We start from the raw sequence: 22194 nt of genomic DNA, 5'->3' as shown, positions 1-22194 counted from the left end.
AGCACTAAAGATTTTACTTTATCAAACTAGATTTACAAGGTGTTTCTTAGCTATTGTCCAGAGGGTACAAAACACAAATGTAATATCTACATCAGCAATCAGCTCCTCATTTCTATAGTATCTGAAAAGATACAGAGGCAGAACTTATGCTCTCTTCAAATTCTATAGTCTTAGGTTAGCTTTGATTTGCCAAAGAAGAAGTCAGCTTTGGGAAATAAAGACACTTAGTCAGTAGGTGTACAAACTGGAGAGTATTATTGCTGAGCCCTTTTCTACTGTGAAACTTAGCAGCAGTAAGACAAGGGGCTGTAAAGAAATGAGACTTGCTTCACTGGCATAAGGCAAATGTGGAGAACAAAGGGTATTTGTATGTGTGTGCTGTTTAGTGACAAGATTTTAAATGTATGTCTTTCATTGTTATTTTATTACAAGAAATAGCTATGGTTTTAAACATTATGCCTATGTTAATCTTCCAGAAGAGAAGATTCATTCTAGCCATACTAAATGTTGTCTTTTTTTCTTTCTATCAAGGTATTTACCACTCTGTCCATCACCAAGCGTTCTGGTGAAAGTACCCTTCAGTCTGGTTGCTGAGGTTAAAGACCCCCATTCCTGTTATTGCCAGAGACTGACTTTCATCGCTATGGCTGACTTGCACAACTCAGAAGAAAGATTTTGAAAGAAGTGATCATCAGATGACTGCAGAAACGTTTATGTTTCAGACAGAGCACTCCACAGTCCTGAGGAGAAGAACAAAATGGGAGTTAGCCACCAGCGGTGATTGACTGGCAATCAACAATGCAATGGGCACATTGACAATCCAGCTGATGTTTAGCAGAGCATTTCACACGTGCTTTCATGAAATCACAGCCTGAACCCTGCACTGTCTGGTGGGCAGTGATGGAAGAACTGCTGGCACAGCTGAACAACTTTATTTTTTTTCCTCTGTAATTTGCTACTTGAACAAAGAACCATCCTAACTCAAGAATGTCACCGCAAGTTCAGACAACTGTGTTCTGAATTATAACACTGCAATTGCAAATTATCCTTACGAGCATGCATTTTTACCAATGACTTTTGCATGCCAACGTTGGGGATATTATCTGTATGTTGGGTTATGAGGAAGGAGGTATCACTGGGAAGAAAAAAAAAAGTGCTGTCTACGATATTGACTCTCTTTGCTTCCAAACGGACTGCTATGACTGTTTATTTTAGAGATACTTATTTCTGAAAATATTACTAATGAGAAAGAAAATAGTTTTTATTAAGGCCTTGTTATACAGAAAGGTTTTTGTTGTTTTTTTTTTTTTCTGATAGTAACAACCTTGCACATAACACAGAAGTGACCTCTATAGCTTTATCTTACAGTTTACATGATTATAAATAATCCAGTTTGAAACTGACAGATTTCCAATTTGGATTGAATTATATTTCAAGAGCATGAGATAGCTTTATTCAATTTGGATGAATTCTTCCTCTTCAGTGTGCAATGGCATACTGCACACTTTCAGGTCTGAATTGGCCACTTTGCACACAGTGATATTGAGGCTTCCTTCACACTGATGGGGTGATCGAGTCAAAACCAAGCAACCAAAAAAAAAAAAGAAAAAGCAAACCACCATCCACTCAATCTCTGAAAAAAATAGTGAAAATTCTTCTATGTAGACAAGGCCTACAAGATATATTTAGTTCTATGAATGTTTTGTAACGTATTTGATTAAGAAATCAATACTTTTGAAACAGGATTTCCATGAAAAATAGCGAGCAAGGTTACTTTCTTGAATGTTCCTCTTCTGCCAGATAAACTGCATACATATTTATCAGAAAGAGGTAAAGCCCTCTTTGTAATGGAAATGTCTGTGCTTTTTGATCTGGTTCTTCATTCCCTCTGTTTTAGCAGGAATGTTCAGGTTACTTTCATTACATGGTTCTTTGGAGTTCACTGTGGTGTGAAAATGGGATGTATTCCCCATCCCTCCAGGCAAGACACTTTGTTTCTACCCAGTTTCTACCCAGTAACAAACTCATGGTTTTCTTACTAGAATACTGTTTTAAGTTATTTTTATAAAGTCATAATTGAAGGATTTTAAAGTGAGTTCTGTATGGTATCAGAAGGACAGTTTGTGGTGTTCTTTTTCTGGCCAGTTTATTAAATAGATTGAATATTTGCACAAACAGGTTCTCATTTTGATGACTTCCAGGAAAAGAAAGCAGGTGATGGCACGATAGCTTTTTTAATAGGCCAGAAGAGGGCACCTTGATAAAGTTGTGATTTCTTTCAGCCTTTTGAATTCTGCAGGTAGATGTTTCTCTGAAAACAGGATATGGGGCTATTCCATATGTGGGGGGGTTTTTTGTGAGCTAGATATATCAGAAGAACATAATTAAAAATAAGGAATAAATTGGGGCCAACTCTACCAGTGTTTGCTGTGTGCATATAGCTTCTGAAAAAACAGAGGTCTGGGTTCCTGAGCTGTTCCACAATTTAGCTCTTCACTTTGAAGCACATGGATAGCATTATTTTTATACATGTCTGTAAGAATGTCAGATCCTGGTGTGTAGGGAGAAAAGACATGTATGAGCATGACTTTGCAGTTCTGCACCCATATGTACCTGTTCTTTTTCAAGAGTCATGTCACTGGGGTAATGTGTGTTATTACACAGTGACTGATAATTCAGAAAGTTTTTGTTCATACTTCTGTTTTTAATTTAAATTTAAACTCTGAGGTTTTTAGCATGGTTAAATAAAGGACTACGAGGCAATACCAGCACAATGAGAAGTGCACTTCTGCCATGCAGTGTGACGCGAGGCAAACAAGGCAGTGATGTGCTCTTGGGTTTGACCAAGTTGCTTGTCTTGCTGTGGGGTTCCTGTTCCATTGTATTCCTACAGTTATGAGGTGTGGGATGAGGTGACTTGAGGTGTCTCCAAGCAAATTTTTCTTTGGTGGCACATTGAGGTTACTTTGGAATGGAAAGAAGTTCCCAGAGAGAAAAACTATGCTGTAAGCAAAAGCTGTCAGGTGTTTTAGTGTAACCATTTCCTGCAAGGAGGTTTCTTGTCCCAACACCATCAGCATATCCCAAAATAAAAATACACAACTGGTAATTTCCCTTCCAGGCAGGCTGAGACGGCGGTGTGCGCAAGGGCACTGCAGGTCAACACCTGGCTGGCAGATGGCTGCAGAGGAGCTCACTTTGTCCTTGTTTGCACTTTCCTTGGCTCTGCTGGCACAATTTCTTCCTTAGCTGTACGGCTGCTAAAAATAACAGCCTTAAGCTAATAGCTTGTGTTTGTATTAAGCTTTTAAACTTGCACTGGTCATATTGAAACTGCTGCTTATTGCCCATTTAGAGCTGAAATGAGATTCTTCGAGGTTCCCTTTCGGTAGTTGAAGTCGGATGGAGAGCACGTTGCATTTGTGCTGTCTGCAAAGGCCCTCAGAGCACTCTGCATTACTCTTACTGCAGCGCCAGGGAGGAAACAAAGCAGCAGTGTGGCTAATGCCATTCAAGGCATTGTTTGAAAGAGGCCTCACAGATGGGTACCAAACTACGTTTATTTCTCTGTAGAAGTTAATAGTAAGCAATGGAAAATGTCTCTGAGCTCTGTGTTTGAGCAGCTATTGGGCTCATTTCAGTGCCTTGGGCCAATTAAAGTGCAGTTTTTAGGGACGAGAGTTGGGAAGGAAGCTGGGAAATGTGTCGGGGTGCATGTGTTCCTTTCAACTTGGGAAGCTAATGAAGAACGTGTGTCAGAGCAGGAGCCAGAGCCCTCCCTGTGCTGGGGGCACGTGTGCCGAGCCATCATCAGGGTGTGCTGTGAGGTACAATTGAAGGGAAAGTCATAGTGGAAATCAAAACGGCCTGAAAAGAGAACAGGTGGGGAAGTTGCCGTAAAACACCTTGAAGTGGTGTCTGCTTTAGATATGCAGCCTCCAATAAACAAGACAGAAGAAAAGCAATGCACTAGGGAAATGATATTTTCTTGTATTGGGAGGAACAGAAGTGACTTACATGCTTATCTTGCAGTGCCTTAAAACTCACTGCTGGTACAGATTTACTTTAGCTTTTATCTGCTGCTCTCATTTCTCCCTTTGTTTCTTTGCAAGCTTTTTGCAGTGTCAGACTTGTCTTGGGGAATTCTCCTAAAGTGTGTTTTCACAAGTCCCAAAACCATACAGCTTGTGGGAAAGGCAGACGAGCACCATGCAAGAGCTATGGTTAAAGAAGCTGTCAGGGAGCTGCTGGCTTCAACAAAAACCATGGAAGGTTGTGAAATTTTTTTTGCTGGTTTTTGGCACGACACATAACTAGGGAACTCACTACCACTGGGAGTGCCTAAAAATATAACTGTATTGAAAAACATGAATTGTATGCAAGCAGGGTGAAGGGTTAATACACTGATCAACCCTCGCTGTGATTATGGCACAGGATGTCCTTAAACCACTGAGCGCAGAAAACTTGGAAAGGCAACAACCCCAACCTCTCCTCCAAGCCCTTGTTATTCAGGAAAGCAGTCATAGCACTCAGCTTGCTGGTGTTCAAGAAGTGACTGCACACCTCTCTCAGAGATATGGTCTGATTTTTAGGAAGTCTTGTGTGGATGATCCTTACGGGTCCCTTCCAATTCAGGATACACTGTGGCCATATGAATATATAGGAATCATCCTTCTGCATACTCAATGTTTTCATAATCATTTTTCAATATATTTTGTGTTGTTATTTTTATGCATATGTGATTATAGGTCCTTTACTTTCTCATCTTGTTCTGCAAGATGGGACATCACATCCAGTCAGGGTCAGTGCTGGGGCATTGCCTTTCAGCAGCCAACAGCCTATCTTTGTCTTCTCAACAAGCAGCCTGAAGTAATAAGGGATAAACTTAAACTAATCCTTTGTAAATCATGCTGAAATTGAATTCAGTAGCTTCCCAACGTCTTTTGAATTGTTGAGCAAATTGAAGTGGCATCTTTTTCCGCATCACTACAATGCAGAAATTTATTTGAAGTATACAATGAAATATTTTTGAGTGAAGCGTTTCAGTTTGCAAAGATTTCCTTTCTCCACAAGTTGTTGTTAGCCCTGCAGCTTATGTGCAAGATAATTTGTTTCCGTCTTGGAGCCATGGTGACACAGCACACATGTTCCAGAGTGGGTTTGTACTGTTGCTAAAGAGCCTTCTGTTTTCCTCCAGCCGCGCTGCACATTGATCCGATGGCGCTGGCATGCAAAGATGGCATTATCCACTCTGACAGAGATCCTCCAGCCACAAGCATCTGTGCACAGCTGTGGGGAAGTCCTCGTGTGTCTGCCCTGGCTGCTACATCAACCACTGTGGACACAGAGGGATTATAGTAATTGTCTCTGGAGGATGATTAGTTTTGGCAGCCAAAAGCTCAGTTATCTTCTGCACTTGCTGCTGCCACACTTTATGGAGGAAGGGATGCACCCCAGCTGGCCCTGCCTTATGGAATCACAAAGCATCACGAGTTGAATGGGATAAGTAGGAAGTTTTTTCACCCTTCACCCTTCACCCTTTTCAGAAAGGGTGGTCAGGCACTGGAATGGACTGCCCAGGGAGGTGGTGGAGTCACCAACCCTGGGGGTGTTCAAGGAAAGACTGGATGTTATGTTGACGGACATGGTTTAGTGGGAGCTATTGGTAATAGGTGAACGGTTGGACTGGATGATCTTTTAGGTCTTTTCCAATCTTGGTGATTCTGATTCTATCATAACAAGGATCATGGACTCCAACTCCTGGCTTCACACAGCACCACCCAAAAGCTTAACCCTGTGTGTGAGACTGGTATCCAAATGCACTCTAGAACTCCGGTATCTTTGGGGCCCTGGGCATTCTGTTCCATGCCCACCGCCCCCTGGTGCAGACCCTGTCTCCACCCCCCAGCTGCCCCTCCCCTGACGCAGCTCCATGCCGTTCCCTCGGGCCCTGTCGCTGTCATACAGAGCAGAGCTCAGCGCTGTCCTCCGCTCCCTGTGAGGAGCTGCAGCTGCCATCAGGCCTCCCCTCAGCTCCTCTGCTCTGGGCTGAGCAAAACAGGCCCTCAGCCGCTCCTCATGTGTCTTGACTTCCAGACCCTTCACTATCTTTGCAGCCCTCTGGACGCTCTGTAATAATTTTATGTCCATGTTATGTTGTGGGCACCCCAAACCCACACAATGCTCACGGGTGGTCTGGCTGCCCTGCTAATAGGACAGCTCCAAGTCAGGGAGCCACCAACAACTGCTGTGTCACTGTAGGAATTCTGTGCACACTTCAGATATGTGGAGAACTGTAGTAAATTTCAGCAGCTTCTGCCCTCTTAATTTCTTCTTGTGCTTGCTAGTGAGCCTTAAATCACAAAGACAATCATTTGGTAACATTTGTCCCTTCTTGTGATGAGTGGAAATGTAGAAATCTTTGACTTAGTGCTCAAGGGCATAGAGACAAAGAGACATATCTTGCCCTTGAAGATCTTTGTTGTTACATTTTAAACAAAATCGAATTTGAACTTTGCATAGTGTGGAAGTTTGGCGTATTATTCACCTGATCTGCTCCCATTCTTTACCTCTCATGTAAGCAATACCGTATGTCACAATAGTGTGCCATGCAGAAATGCTCAAGCTCCCTCTAAGTTAGTTCCTTACTTCCCAGCCTGGGCACGGTGCTCCGCTGGCTTGGCTGTACCATAGTGGCTGCTGAAACATAGGGCTCTCAAAGCTCACTTAAATACCTCTTTGTGATACTTTGCTATGCTGATACATGATTTTTTTCACAGCACAGGCAGAGCTGGAAGAGAGGAATGCAGCGGTGTGCTGAGAATGGGAAAACCACATCCTTAGTCAGGCAAATCAATGCACTGATTTTGATCTCAGCTACATGAGGTAGGGAATTTGGCTCCTGCCCTACTGTGAATACTTGTGGTTGATCCTGAGTTGATTTTTTCAGTCTTTTTTTCATAACTTGTCTTTACAGGACTGTCAGGATGTTGTTGCTAGTAGGAGGCATTTTTTTTTCCCCTCTACACAACCTAAAGACCAAAATGTCTTAAACTCCTAGGCCTTGTTAATTAAAGTCCTAGTCAATGAGCATAAAATTACACACAGCCACCCAAAAAGGGTAAGACTGTTCTTTTCAGTATGTGCAATTCAACACGCATTTTAAATCATATCTATTAATAACCAACTTGTTTACAGAAAACAAACCAGTAGAGCAGTTTAGAACTTTAATGAAACTTCACAGCATGGTTTTTGTTGTTTTTATTTTTGTTTTTTTTTTTTGTTTTGTTTTTGGGTTTTTTTTTTTTTTTTTGGCATTTTATGGGTCCTACAAGAAATCATCAGCTTAGTACAAGTCCAGAGCATTCATGATTTTCAGCCTGGCATAAAGACAAAGCATTCTATGAGATATGGGAATTGGCTGAGGAAGGCAGCATCACATGGGCAGCACCCTCTTTCTTCAGGAATTATATAGGTTTAGAGCGTTGTTTGCTTTTGCATATGGAATTAAGAGATTTTGTTACAAAAACTATGAAATAGTTCTGTATGAGTGTTAACTGAGGAGAATGAAATCTTGTTTTACGGTGGATGTATTTGTATCTGTTTGAACAATGCTGATTTTTCAAAAGAAGGAAAAAAAAGCGTTGCTATTCAAAAGTGGAAAATGACATTATTATTCACAGTGAAAAATCTCATTGCTGTGCTGATAACTGTTGACAGGTACTTGTCATGGCTGTGCTCTGTGATGTGCTAATTATGCAGAAGTTCAATCAGAAGGCATTTTATGTTTTCATTTCAACTGTAACAACACACTACTCGTGACACGTTGACAAGCACGTGTTTAATTGCTCCCTGGTTATCTTCTGAGCTCGTGTGTTTTCCATTTAGTTTGTGAAGAAAAGATGTGTAATTAGCTCCGAGGCTACAGGGTGTGTTGCTCGTTGCTTTATTTTCATTCTCTCTTTAGTGATAAATACAGAATTATGACAAAGATGAAAGCCCATCTCTGATGCTGAATGCTACCTCAGCTGGAATTTGCAGTCCAGATAGAGAGCTGTGGCTGACTCTGTGAGTCATGAGCACCAAGCAGCTGCAGTGAGACCCTGTCCTCCTCCTCCGCTTCTCTGTGCCTTCTTCCTGTTACAGGTCAAAGTTCAAAAGGATCCACATTAATTAGAAATTAAAAAGGCTGCCTAACACATAGCTGGGACGCACTGTTATCAGCACTGCCTGTTGTTTTCAGTTACACCTAGAAAGACAGAGTTGGGCTGTCGCTCAGTTGAACATCTCTTTCACCTAAACTCAGTGGGATCTGGATCTAAATATCACAGCAATCAACTCTGCAGGTACTAAATCCACACCTGTGTTTAAATACTAAGTCTTGTCTATAGGAGGAAATCAGGACAGGTGTTTTCTCAGCAGTATCTGAGCTGTCAGTCTGAGGCTGTGTAGGCCTGGGCTTGGTAACTTGGCACTGCTGTCTTGTCCTGCCTCTTACAGACCTGCCCCAGCACTATAAAGCATGGTGATGAGGCAAGTCACAGAAGACTAAGCTCAAAGTGAATGCTATTTGCAGTAATTCCAGTTTTCACTTAAGCTGAAAGCAGCCATGTTGAATCCTAGCAAGGAGAGCTTTAAGGTTAGGATCAGGAGTAAAAGCATCAAGATCTTCTTCCCTTTATCCCTTGCAAGGATATTCTTCAGTTGCTCCTCCAAATCAGGCAGAAGAAAGCCCATGGGTATATGAATCTATTTGCATACATAAAGGCATTAGGTTGCCATCAATCAGGATTCATTACGCGCTACTGTACACGAGTGTTAATTGTAACTTTTTTTTCAAAATGCGTTACATAAATTCTTTTAAAACCCATTAATCTGTCCACTCGGTCAGAAAATATTCTAAGTAAAAATAAGTTTGTGTTTTTGTTTTCTGTATGGGTTACAAAGCCCCTGGGATTCAGAGGCACATGAGGCCACCCCAGAGTGACCACTGTACGACCTGGCTTGCTTTCACCCTGCTAGAAGCATAGATGATCTGAAGCATAGATGCCTCTTGCAAACAGACCCATCCTTGCTGAAAACCTTTGTGACTGGGAGAAAGGATGATTATGGCTGTGATCTTTCCTGCTCCACCTGAAAGAACCAGGTGTGTGGCTGGGACTGCAAAACTTCCTTCTGCTCTCCTCATCAGTTCTGTCATCTCTGCTGGCTCAGGTGGTCCAACAAGCTCCATCACAAGTTTAACACATTTGTTTGAAAGAAAGATGGGTTAGGTCTTGCTGTATTAAGGTGAGTACAGGAGCTTGCTTTCTATTTTCTCTGTGGTGTTCAGTGATTGAGCATTAACAATTTTAGGATAATTTGAATGCTAGAGGACAGTTCTGTCTCATTAATTTTCTCCCTGTTTAGAATTAGAACAGCCAAACTGTTATAAAAACCCTTCAATCAAGCTGTCATTTTTTGCCTCTCCGTCCTTAAACTTACAGTTCCCAGCCTTTCCTTGGCTAAACTTCCTGTGCTCCATTATGGGAAGAAAAGTAGAGGCTCATCAGAAAGGGGCAAACCCTGGGATTAAATGTCAGTATGTTTTCACCATTCAAGTCACAGGCTTATGGAATACTAACTTGCCAAGATCCTCCAGCAAAAAGTATGCAGCCAAAGTTTAGTATTTATAGCCTATTTTTCCTATATAGCCTACTCTAGGGAATGTGATTTAGCAGGAGACAGGACTAGATGATCTCCAGAGGTCCCTTCCAACCCCAACAATTTTGTGATTCTGTAAAATATATACTGGGGAAAAATTAATTAAAATTACAACAAAGAAATCAGACATATTTGCCATGTTCCTTTCTTTGCTGGTACAAAAAGCAGTCTCTGTGGGATGACAGACATCTTCATCTGAGCCTTCTGCTTTTCTTTTGACATGACCATTAAGTTATTCTGTTCTGCTTTCATGCCTCTTGATGCTAATTTCTTTAAAAATAGCTTTTCTCCTCATAAGATGAAGTCAAATACTTTTGATATGTAGCCTTACTCTGATACTTGAGGGAAAATGCATTCATTGGTTTTCACTGACTGCTATATTGGCAGTGATCACACAATGGATATACAAGCTATTCCCTGCTTCCCTCTGCGCTGTAACCATTTTTGCATACAGTAGCTAGTGAAATGAGTACCATGTGGGAGAATTAGGGAACATGACATTTACCCATGTAACTGCCCTGTGTCTGATGTGTCATATACAACTTAGTATATTTAGCTTAGTCAAATTAGTTTTACAGTCTTAGTTTCCTGTATTGTGCATTAGTCTGTATTTATTAGACAAACAAGGAAGTAGCACATCTCATCTGTACACAGGAGTGACATCAGGCTGATGGAAGGGAACAGCTTCAGGAGCTGCAAACTTGTACATCTTTATTTTACATGGTGTTTTTTTGAGTAAGTGTGTGTGTATGTTTGGGTTTTTCTTTTATTCCTATAAGCTTGTGGATAGTCAGTGGCCTTTATGAGCGGCACTGTACATCAAAACAGAGGGACAAAGGTGCCCAAGTTTCTATACACACACATAACAGGCAAGCAGGCTTGAAATTAATCAAATTTTATGTCTGCTGTGCTGCAAGAAAAGAAAATATGAGTATTAAGTCAGAGCAATGAGAGCTGCCCTACTCCAGAGATGGCAGGGCTACAGATATGGGTAAACTGAGGTTTGTGTTGCTAGAGCTTGTTCTATACCTGTTCTGCAAATGAATGGAGAGCCTCAGTCCCTCTACTTATCATTTTGGCACTCTTCCTGAATTTAAATATTGTCAAGGCTTTATGCTCTTTAAAATGTAGTGATTCCCACTGTCCAAACAAATGACTACTGAACATGAGGAGTGTGGCCTCTCTCAGCCAGAGCTTGTGTTGGCATAGTGGGGCCATGCTGACATGGATGGGCAGTGACAAGTATTACCAGGTGCCTGTTTTTTAGGTCGTCTCTTCTGAAAGATGGAAAGTAGAAGCATTACCACTATTGTTACCTATAGTGAATTGATCAGATAGGTGGGTTTTTATTGAAAGGGAAGTAAACTATATGGTTGCTCCTTGAACTAGATGTAGCTTGCTTCTGATGTGCTAAATCTAGCACTTCTGAGTTATATTCTGCTCCATAAATAAATGTTCTGCTGCAGCTCAGGTTAGTTACATATGTATGCTCACAAGATTTACAGCATTTCTCAGAGAAAGCTAGGAGACATAGCATATTTGTAGTAAAAGCTGGAATACTTTCCTTCCTCATAAATATTTAAGTTGTTTTCCTAATGGATGCAGAACCAGTAGATGTCAGCTTACTTTTATCTATATTCTATTAACTTAGGCTTAGTAGAAAAGATTCTCATTGAGTTTGTTGGGAAAATAACATTTTTCTATGCAAAATAATTAGAAGCATATCCTTGGTTTATCAAGAAACGTGTTTTAATTACTTTAGAGAGCTGAAATGAAACCCAGAGGTATCTCACCATGAAGATACTGAAGCAGAAAGGTAATCTCAATAGTGGGCATTGTGCTTTGTAGCTGTAGCAGAAATGCTGAGTCACAGCCTGAAGAAGTGATTGAGCACATGGTGGGAAGGCAGGGCCAACCCAGGGGAGCTCAGCTGCATGCTGCCAGTCTCTTGGGACTGGCCCTAAATAAAAGTTATGTTTGCTTAAATTAAGAAAATAAAAATCCATAGCATTAAGTAATCTCTGGATTGACTGCCTCAGACAAGAACGATGTCCCAGGCTCTTAAGGTAGAGGACACATGTGCTGGCCTTGTACAGCTCTTGTCTTGGTACTGGGACTTGATGCTTATAGCAGCATCAGCCTACCAGTAGTTCAGCAGTATGTTTTTTATACCTGCATATTTAACCTTCTTTAGGATGCTCAGAAGGGACAGTGTTGAAGACAGTGTTCCCTGATGTGAGAGCTGGGGAACTAGCTTGTGTATTTTTGCTCTCTTTCTTTGTCTTGTTTTTTTTTAATCCTCATCTTCTCACCTTACACACCTGACTGATGCTGAATATCAGCCCACCCCATGGGGAGTGTAACATTCATTTTTAGTAGGGAAATGTTCTTGCAGTCATAAAAAATTGATAGCTGTCTGAAACAGCAGTTAATCTTGTATGAGAACTGCATCATTAACCTACAGCAGAATGTACACATTATGGACACGCTTATAAATGGGAGAGAGTGTGGACATCAGTTTCTAATTTCCTTCTTGCAGATACTCATAAAAATCACAGGAAAAACATTGCCTTTGACATACTGCCACGCCAGTCCTCTGCTTCTGTAGCTCCTTTCAGAGGAAGGACAGTTCTCTGTGACTATGTCAGTGGAGCAGGACAGAGAAGTGACCTTCCTCACTTCATTAGGCAGGTGGGATCTCTGTATGGATGTGGACTCATTTGAACAGTGCAGAAGTATGGCTGAATTTGTCCAGCTAGAATGTCTTTTCAAGATGACCTTATGTTTCACAGAATGACAGAATATCCCAAGTTGGTAGAGACCCATAGGGATCACTGAGTCCAAACCCTTTTCATATAACTACCAACCCCAAAAGGTTTTGAAAGGAACAAGAAGGTAACAGCTAGCAACCTGGTTCTCTGCTACATATAAACACAGTGGAGGTTGTTGAAGAGGACTATTGTAAGCTAGAGAAAGCAGAAAGATTCTGATGTGGGCTCCAGTGTTACTACAAGTGAGTGCCTTAAGGCAGTGACACTGGCTGGAAGTGTAAATAGTGAGATGAGATAGCTGACCATTTCCTGACACAAACATCTTGTCTAGCTGTGTGCACAAGTCATTTACATACAACCTCAGAGGTGTTTCCTGGTAAGACACAGTCTACTTGCCATTCTCCAAGTTTGAAAATGATGGCAATGGTGCTCTGCTTCTTGCTATGGTCTCATATGCTCTTCAAGCACATAGGTGAGTCAACTAAAAAACAAATTTTCCAGAACTTGTTCAGAGGCTGCTATTGAAAATGTGTAGGGCATACCTATTTCTTAAGCATACTCCTAAAATTTCCACTGCCCCTTGTACATTTACTATGGAAATTAATTGGTACAGAAAAGTTATTTTTGGCAAAACGGAGATCTGTCTTTGGGAAGTTTCATAGTGCAACCAGTCACTAAAGCCAGACTTTGCTGTCCCAGTTGCATACCTGTAAACAACTGGGAGTGAATAGAGAGCATAGAAACATTCTCTCCCTAACTTTTATTTTTTGTTTGGAAAACAAACAAACTGGAAGGATTTCTTTGCTCAGGGAAGGAGAGGACTGAAAGTGCCAGTGAGAACTAAGCTCAGTGCTGGTGGCAAACATGAATTACGTTCAGTTCTACTGATGTCCCGTGTACATGATGTACAGAAACCTAGAGCACTCCTAACCTGTAGGATAGACATGTTTTCCTTACACCCCAGCTTACCCTCCTTAGCCATTGACGTATGTATCTTAAGGGATTCACAAGTCAAAGGAAGAATGAGGTACCGTTTGAGGCCATATCTGTCAGGAAGCACAAAGGGAGGACATGCTGGGCCACAGATCCACCTGCCTGTCCTCACAAGCTCCAGGTACTGTGTTCAGGATTGGCTGGACTCCTGTCCCAGCAGCTGTGCTCTCTGGGCCTTGTTTCTTTGGAGAGTTGATGTTCAGGAAATCCAAGCTGTAAATCTGCACTCATGTTCCATGCAGACGCTGCATGCATGCTGAGTGGGAGGTGGGCTACCTCACTCTTTGGGTTTTGAAGCAAAACCATGCAGGGAGTTCATGTGCTGTGCACTGTAATTCACTGTCTTGCTCACTGCACACAAACTTATTTTTGGGAGTACCCTAAAGGTGATACAGACAGCTGTAAGGGCAGGAAGTGCCTATGCCTATGGTGTGTTTACCAGTAATACTCTGGACCCCTACTGTGCAGATCATCATCTCACCCTGCCTGCATACTTCATGTTGTCTTTGTCTTGTCTATTTAGCTTTTAAGTGCTGCAAGGAATAATACATATTTATTAATAGAAGTTGTAATGAGAAGCTCTGAAGCAAGAATATTATAGTTGTGTCAGAAATGGCATCAGCCACTTGCAGGTGATGGTGATGAAACTGCACTGGGAAGAGATAAAAGGTGTCACCTGAACAGAGGGAAAAGCCCTGCAGAGTCTGTGTGCTGAGGGTTTTCTTTCATTCATCCTTTTGTCTCCAGAATAGTTGAGGGCATCTGAAGCTGGGCTTAATTATTATGTTTAACAAGCTCTGCACTCTACATCTGTCTGAGTAAGGCATCATTGGAGAGTGGCATCCCAAGGAGGTTTAGAGGTCTGAATTGCATGAGCGTGCTTTGTGGGGCATGGGTTTACTTCACCACGTGCACAGCTTGTCATCTCCAATGGGATGCGTCCAGTGCTGTATAGCTCAATGCACTCTCCAGATCCTAAATATCACAAAAGGACTAATTCCTCCTTCACATGAGACAAGTCCATCCACCTTTTAGCGGCACTTGAAGCTTCACAATTGCATCTCAGTAGAAGCAGTATCTTAGAAGTGTGGTAAATGGCACATTAGTGGGCCCAGACCACCCAGCCTGGTGATTCTCTCCAAAAATCTAATAAATATACTGTTGGTTGAGGGGGGAATTCTGTATTGCCAGCAAATTTCTGCTTGACACTAAGCTGAGACCAAGCCAAAAGTAGTTATTGAGAGTACATATGCCAGTGTTTTGCCTTAACAAGAAAGAGAAAACTCCTTTACCTTGCTCTAGATGGAAGCTTTTTTTTCTTGTTCCAAATTAAATAAGAATGACAGAAGAAAGCATTGTGAGTTATTAGAGCTGGTAGCTCAGTCTGACCTTTTCCACTCTAAAATCTAATCCCAAAGAAGCAGGGTTCCTGGAAACCTAATTTTGCCTTCGAGGCTGATTAATTATTCGATCATGCAAACCTTGGCCAGCCAAACAGTTTACCTTTCCTGCATGGCTGCTGTTTCAGCTAACAATGCAGTCTCAGAGAATAATCAGTTTAGAGTTTAAACTGAGAAGCTGTAGAGAATTTTGCACGTTATAACAGGATTCACTCTCATACCTGTTCCTAGGACAAAAAAAAAAAAAAAAAAAAAGTCTGTATTAAAGCAAAAGAAGCATATAGAATTGTATTGTTTTTTCCCTTTTGTTGTTACAGGAAGATACTTTAATTGCTGGTGATATGACAGTACGTAGCCTTGTGAAAAATTGTATAATCTCCTTAAAATGGATAACACCAGGTAAAACAGGACAATTTTTTGACTTGACATTAATGTTTTTTGCAGTGCCAACAGCACAGTGTAGGAAGAGGTATGGCATATGTCTGACATCCTTACAGCTTCCTCAGGCTTGTTCCATTATTTGTGTGCAGAAATTTTACCCAAATGCAGTTTGAAAAATTTTAATATTTGTTTGAAGTTTTGAGTTATCCAGTGGCTTTTCTGATGTAAGAACCATGTATGTGCACTTACACCTGTCCTGGAAATTGTGCTTAGGCATATGGAAATACCTATCCCTACAAGGGTAGTGGGGCACTGGGATAGATTATCCAGAAGGACCATAGTGTCTCTAGTGCTGGAAACAGTCTTCAGGAACTTCAGCCTGGAGAAGAGAAGGCTCCAGGAAGACCTCAGAGAATAATTAGCTTTCAAGTACTTGAGGGAAGCTCATAGTCAGGAGGGAGATCAACATTTTACATGGTATAATAATGGTAGGACAAGGGGGAATGGCTTTAAACTAATACATGAGAGATTTAGGTTAGATGTCAAGAGGAAATTATTTACTCAGAGTGTGGTGAGGCACTGGCACACTGCCCAGAGAAGCTGTGGGTGCCTCATCCCTGGAGGTACTCAAGGCCAGGTTGGATGGGGCCCTGGGCAGCCTCAGGTGAGGGGGGCAGCCCTGCCCACAGTAGGGGGGTGGAAAAGGATGGGCTTTAAGGTCCTTTCTAACTTAAGCCATTCTATGAAACAGCTAGGAAACTTCAAGGATGGCACAAACCCAGTTCAATCCTGCAAGGATCTGGTCCTTTCCAACTCCGTATTCATGAACTATATGTACAAAAACATCCCTGGAGAAATGTGGGGATGCCCACCATCATTCGGACATTTGCTCTGCAGCCTCTTTGCAAAGGAAATCTCCCCTAACAAGAAATGGCAGTCTTGGGAATGACTTCCACTTTTCAGAGTAACTCTCTTTGTAACTTGTCACGTATCCATCTCAATGACAACTCTGTTTCTGTAGAGGGAAAAGTATTAATCTGTTTTTCTAAGTAGAAAATGTCCACATTATAAACACTTCCTTCCTCCCTGCCAAAAGGTAAAGGTGGGGGCTGCAAACTGTTTAAGAAAGGCATTTTGTTGAAAATGTGCTTCTCTGCATGACAATGTGGTTTGGAGAATATTCCAGTCATGGAAAAGGCTTTCTTTCTCTTAAAGGAGGCTATTTGCCTGGGTGATAAAAATACTTTGTTACAGACTCCTCCCTCTCTACCTCCAGCATCCTGAAACCCTCATATCTGTTCTCAGCTGCTCTTCCCCCATGCTACTCTGCTCTGATTGTGGCTTATGGGTGAAGTTCATTCATCTGCTCTGTGCTCAAGTTCACTGTGGCCATAGCAGACTGGAGACATTCCTAATCTTACACTACACTTCCTGTTCTCTGCAGTGGTCCCCTGGGAAAAAAATGCAGAAGAGAAATAATTTTCAAAGTATTTGTAATGTCTGGGGCAAAGAAGAATTTCCAACCAACAGCCACACAACCCCATCTGTTGTCATACTCCCAAACAAAAGCTATGTGAGGGATCACTGTTAAATTAGTAATACAAAATTGTATTTACTTTAAAATTACAGAGATTACCTGCTAATTCCTTTTTTATATGTGGTAGGAAGGTCTTTACATCCAAAGTAACATCACAGGACATATTGAGAAGTTTGGTAGGTGCATCTCTCCACTAAAGAGGCTGTACCTTGAACACTGTGCTCAGGCTTGGGCCCCTCATTACAAGGCAGGTATTGAAGCCCTGGAGCATATCCAGAAAGAGCAATGGAGTTGTGAGGGGTCTGGAACACAAGTCTTGGGAGAGAACTGGCGTTGTTCAGTCCGGAGAAGAGGATGCTCAGGGGAGACCTTATTGCTCTCTATGAGTATCTGAAAAGAGATAGTTGTGAGGTAGGGGTTGGCCTCTTCTCCCTGGCAACTGTAATAGGATGAGAGGTAATGACCTTAAGTTGTGCCTCCTTGTGGGAGGATCAGGTTGGATATTAGGAAACATTTCTTTTCAGAAAGAGTGGTGATGTGCCAGAACATGCTGCCCAGGAAGGTGAGATGATGTCGTCATCCCTGGAAGTGTTCAGGAAGCATGTAGATGTGACACTGAGAGACCTGGTTAATGGGCGAGGTGGGAATAGCTGGTGGTTGGACTAGATGATCTTAGTGGTCTTTTCCAACCTTAATGATATTCTATGATCTTTTGGTATGCAGCAGCTGAAATATGATGTTGATGTTCTTAAGCTCAGGTCAAGGCCTGTTTTTAAAATTTAGGGGAGAATAAGGTCATTGGTGCTCTCAGATGCTCCGATAGAACAATAATGAGCAGCTGAGTGTATGTATCAGATGAAAGTTGCAGAAAGAAGAGTCTGACTGAAGGAAGGTTTTACCACGAAGCTGCGTTTCTACAGCATCATAAGCTTCAGAGCAGTGTGACAGCACAGCTTTGGCAGCTTTCATTGTTTATCCAAGAGGAAAGAAGTCCTCAGCTCCTCCTTACCTTTAAATACCACTTGGACAAAACAAGCTGACAAAGCTCCTCTAAACCTGATACAAGCTTCAGGAAGGATGTGAAAGCAACTTTTTCATTCTTGCGCTTCCCCCCAAACCTCAAAGAACTGGTGTCTGTCACCTTCTGCCACAGTGCATGGTTGGTGTGACTGAAGAGACACAACACCCATCAACTTGAGGTGACTTCTGAGAAGCAGGCAGGGATCTGAGCAGAGGGCCTGCTTTTGTGGCTATGCTCACGACAGACTGTCACAAGTGACTCCCGTGTGCGGTCGCTATGGGTACTGAGAGAGACCCTCAGCTCCCCACGCCCTCCCGCAAGGCTTCCAGCGCGTTATGGCTGCTCTCAGTAAGTCGCAGAGCAACGCGCCTCCAGCCATCAATGCAGCCTTCGGGCCGCCGCTGACGGGACTGAGGTCGGCCAAAGCGCAGCTCCCCAGCGCGCCGCCAGGTGGCGCTACAACCTTAGGGCTTCCCGCAGTGGCCCGCCCTGCTCCTCGGGTACCGCCGTCAGAGCGCTGCTCCCCGCTCCGAGGGAGACCCAGAGTCAGAGCAGGGGAAAGGGACGATCTGCCTAAAGGCCGCTTATTCTGAAAAAAGGCATTTGAGTCCAGTCCCACACTGTGGCCACGAACTGATCGGCTGGGGGTAGACTCCCCAAAAGGTGGTTTCCCCTCAGGGCTTCGCTGTCAGTCCGTTGTGTCAGCCTGTGCCCACCTGGTTTTGCATTTCTAGCAGGCCACGCTCTGAGGAATGGTGCAGTAATGCAGAGGTCTCTTATCAAATTACTGACTGCAGCACGGACAGCTGCCCAGTTGTTGAAGAAAGCAAGATGGTTGTGCTTGGGCTGGCTCCTCGGGGCATACAGAGCTCCCACTGAGCCAATACAGCTGTCAGGATGTGCGTGGCTCGGTGACGGTGATGCCATACAATTGTAGGATGGCTTGGGTTGGAGGGGACATCAAAGCCCATCAAGCTCCAACCCCCTGCCATGGGCAGGGCTGCCACCCACCAGCTCAGGCTGCCCAAGGCCCCATCCAACCTGGCCTTGAGCCTCCAGGGATGAGGCACCACAGCACTCTGGGCAGCTGTGCCAGCACCTCACCAATCTTTGAGTAAAGAATTTCCTCCTAACATCTAACCTAAATCTCTCATGTTTTAGTTTAAAGCCATCCCCCCTTGTCTTATTACTACCTATGTGTGTAAAAAAATTAGTCCTCCTCGTGCCTGTAAGCTCCCTTTGAGTACTGGAAGGTTGCAATGAGGTCTCCCTGGAGCCTTCTCTTCTCCAGGCTGAACAAGCCCAACTCCCTCAGCCTGTTCTCACAGGGTTAGTGCTCCAACCCTTTGCCCATCTTCATGGCCCTCTTCTAGACCTGCTTCAACAGCTCCACGCCCTCACTATGCTGGGGACCCCAGGTCTGGACACACTACTCCAGATGGGACCTTATGAGAGCAGAGCAGAGGGGACAATCCCTTCCCTCACTCTGCTGCCACCCGTCTTTTGATGCAGCCCAGGAGACTGTTGGCTTTTTGGACTGCAAGCGTGCACTACTGGCACATGTGCAGCTTTTTGTCCATAAGGACTCCCAAGCCCTTTTCCATAGGGCTGCTTTCAACGAATTCTTCTCTCAGTCTGTACTGATATCTGAGATTGCCTCGACCCCAGTGCAACACCTTTCAATTGGTCTTGTTAAACCTCATGTCTTCTCCCTGCATGCTCCATACCACTGCAGCACCCTAAGGGCAGGGCAGCCTGGTGTTGCTGCACAGTGTAGGTTGGGCTGTGCTGCTGAGGAGCCTGAATGTGACTCTGCTGCACTGCTGTTACAAAGGAGGAGGAAATGGCAGATGAGCAACAGGCCACCCAGTGAGCTGTGATGTGGGAAGCAGCTCAATGAAGGGGAATTTCTGTCCCTATAACTGTGGAGCTCTGCATAGGCAAGAGGGCAAAAATATGTTCATTTTCAAGCCTGAGTTCATTTTTTACATCCACTCGCTGCAAGAGTCTCTGTTTTTCATTACAGTTTCCATTATAAGTAGGATTGGCCCAGGGAGCCCACAAAAATCCCAAGTGCTTGAAGGGTATAGAAACGAGCTCTCCATCATTTTCTTTGTGGGGATCTCTTTAGTAAGCCAGACTTTCTAGCATTGATTTCTCCCTAAGACTCAGAAGAAGCAATCAATACCACCCTCACCACCCCCAGTTTGTAAATTTGTATCTGATGTAGGAGTTAGATGCCTGTTAGGGCAGCAAAAGTTAAGCATAGCACAGCGCTACTTGCCTAATATTGCTTTCATGCAGCTCTTGCTTTCCTCCCTAGTGGAGCAAGAAGGACTGTTCCTTCTGTTTTGGTCTGCTTTAATCCCAGGTGAGGTGATGGCTGGAACAGCTGGTGGTCCTGGGCTGGGATGGTCCCCTATGATGAAGCCAGAACTAAAACTGCCTGGAATGTCTTATGCATGAATCTACAACAGATACTCAGGATGAGAAAAGTGTTTAGCCAGTCACATATGATGTCTGGAAGACAGAGCAGAAAAAGCCATTTAACAAACCATCAACTTTTACCTGGAACTCTTTGCATCCACTTATTGACTCACAGGTTGTAAACCTGATAGGAGTGGGGCTTTTCATGTGAAGCATACCCAATTTGAGATACCGTGATGGCCTGATGGGAGATCTGCAATGACACCTTCTGTGATTAGCAACAATAAGCATTGACTGCAAAACCAACGAGTGAAGAAAACAACCAAGAAACTTGTGTTCGGTATCATCAGGAGAGTGAATGAAACAAATCATAAAGAGCTTTTAAGCTGGGACTGATTATGGGTGATTTTGAAAGAGTGGAAGGTGGTAAGTGACAGAAGCTGCGGGAGAAATAGCTAAGGTTAATACAACAAGTTCATTGGGATGGAAACATTTAAATACTCTACTCTGTCTTTACAACTTCTTGGTAGCACAGAAGTCCTGACTCTTTCCTGAAGCACTGATGGCCATGTATGATAGTATCTACGCCACCTGTACTGGGGAGGTAAAGGAGATGAAGTGCAATGGGTAAAGAGCTGACTTCACAGAGTATCTTTGTAGTAGAGGTAGGAGCAGAATACAACTCTGCTGATGACATTATTAGCAGTATTGGTGTACTAGTGTTATTTCTGTAGGGAAGAAAAGGCAGTATCTCAAGGGTATAACTGTAAAATTTCACTCCTTGTGAAGGATAGAGGTAGTCTGGAATTTCAGATCCTGTTTGTGTGTACTGAATGCAGATAATTCACCTGTGAGCCTGACAGAGAAACAAAGAACTGCACTAACTTGCCCTTGAAAAATTGCCTTTATTAGACCAGTTTTGCTAAAATTGTCGGGAGTAACAGATTCTACAATTGAGCTACAATTAGTTTCAAGTGGAAACTGTGACAGCCAGCCTTAAAGTGGAGAAAATTGGATTTAAGAATTGGACCTTGGGCATAGCAGGATGTCTAGGAAGTTGCTGTGCTATAGCTGATGAACTCATACGGAGCATGGATTTCATGCTGGTGAACAGGAACGTAATAAATGCTCTACGGAATCATGACAGACACAGGCTGGAGAAATGCCCTTTAAAGAAGTGGTTTGGGTGAGAAAATTATTTGTAGACGAGTAATCTGCACAGGGCAAACTGAAACCCCCATAGCTACAGCCACAATTGGAATCAGCAGATGGAGTAGGAGGAAGGAAACGTTCTTTGAAACAGAGGAGTGAGAGTGAAAAGAGCTAAGATTCTGCAAATGCTTTTGAAGAACTTCATGTCTGCAGAAACATTTCAGGGTGAGGCCTTAGTTAGACAGACACTTGAAGGACAGCCCCTTGATCAGGAAGCCCTTCAGCAATGGTAAGGACATCCTTAAAGCCTGATGGGTTCTCATTCTAGGGGAACTGATAAGGAAAAGGTGGATGAAAGCATAGAAAGTTGAAAGAGGGGATGAATACTTGGATAAATTATGATTGACAGACTTTCTGGAAATGCAACAGAACTCCTAATATCAGCTTGCTTCATTCATCTGAGGAAAAAATAAACGTTTATTAGACAAATCACAGAATGAGAGAATCGTCAGGGTTGGAAGGGACCCCTGCTTGAAAATACTGGGAAACAGCAGTCCCAGGAGAAAGGGAAAGGAGATGGGAAGGAGGGAGTGGCAGTGGACTGTGGTCACCCCAAACACACGTGCAGACACACACATACAAAGTGCTGCAGCGGCAAGTGCTGTGGGGGCAGAAGGACTGCGGTGACATCACCGAGCAACAGGCTGTGATGTCACCAAGAGATGCACTGTGATCACAGCACCCTCACTGCTCAGCTTTAGGCACAGGCAGAGCCTGGCCCAGTCAGTCTCGTGCCTGGACTCCTGCCGA

General features: G+C 43.1%; 1 pseudogene across 1 annotated transcript; it reads left to right on the top strand.

The window, feature by feature from the left end:
* Positions 1 to 531: 531 nt before the first annotated feature.
* LOC109367627 lies at positions 532 to 1604 on the top strand (annotated as a pseudogene). The gene is given in 1 exon segment (XR_002114864.1): positions 532 to 1604. The product of XR_002114864.1 is annotated as a thioredoxin reductase 1, cytoplasmic pseudogene (transcript).
* The last annotated feature ends 20590 nt before the right edge of the window (positions 1605 to 22194 follow it).

The sequence above is a fragment of the Meleagris gallopavo genome, chromosome 1 (genome assembly GCF_000146605.3).
Source record: "Meleagris gallopavo isolate NT-WF06-2002-E0010 breed Aviagen turkey brand Nicholas breeding stock chromosome 1, Turkey_5.1, whole genome shotgun sequence".
NCBI classification, from domain to species: Eukaryota; Metazoa; Chordata; class Aves; order Galliformes; family Phasianidae; genus Meleagris; species Meleagris gallopavo.
This window is presented reverse-complemented; position numbering and strand designations above follow the sequence as displayed.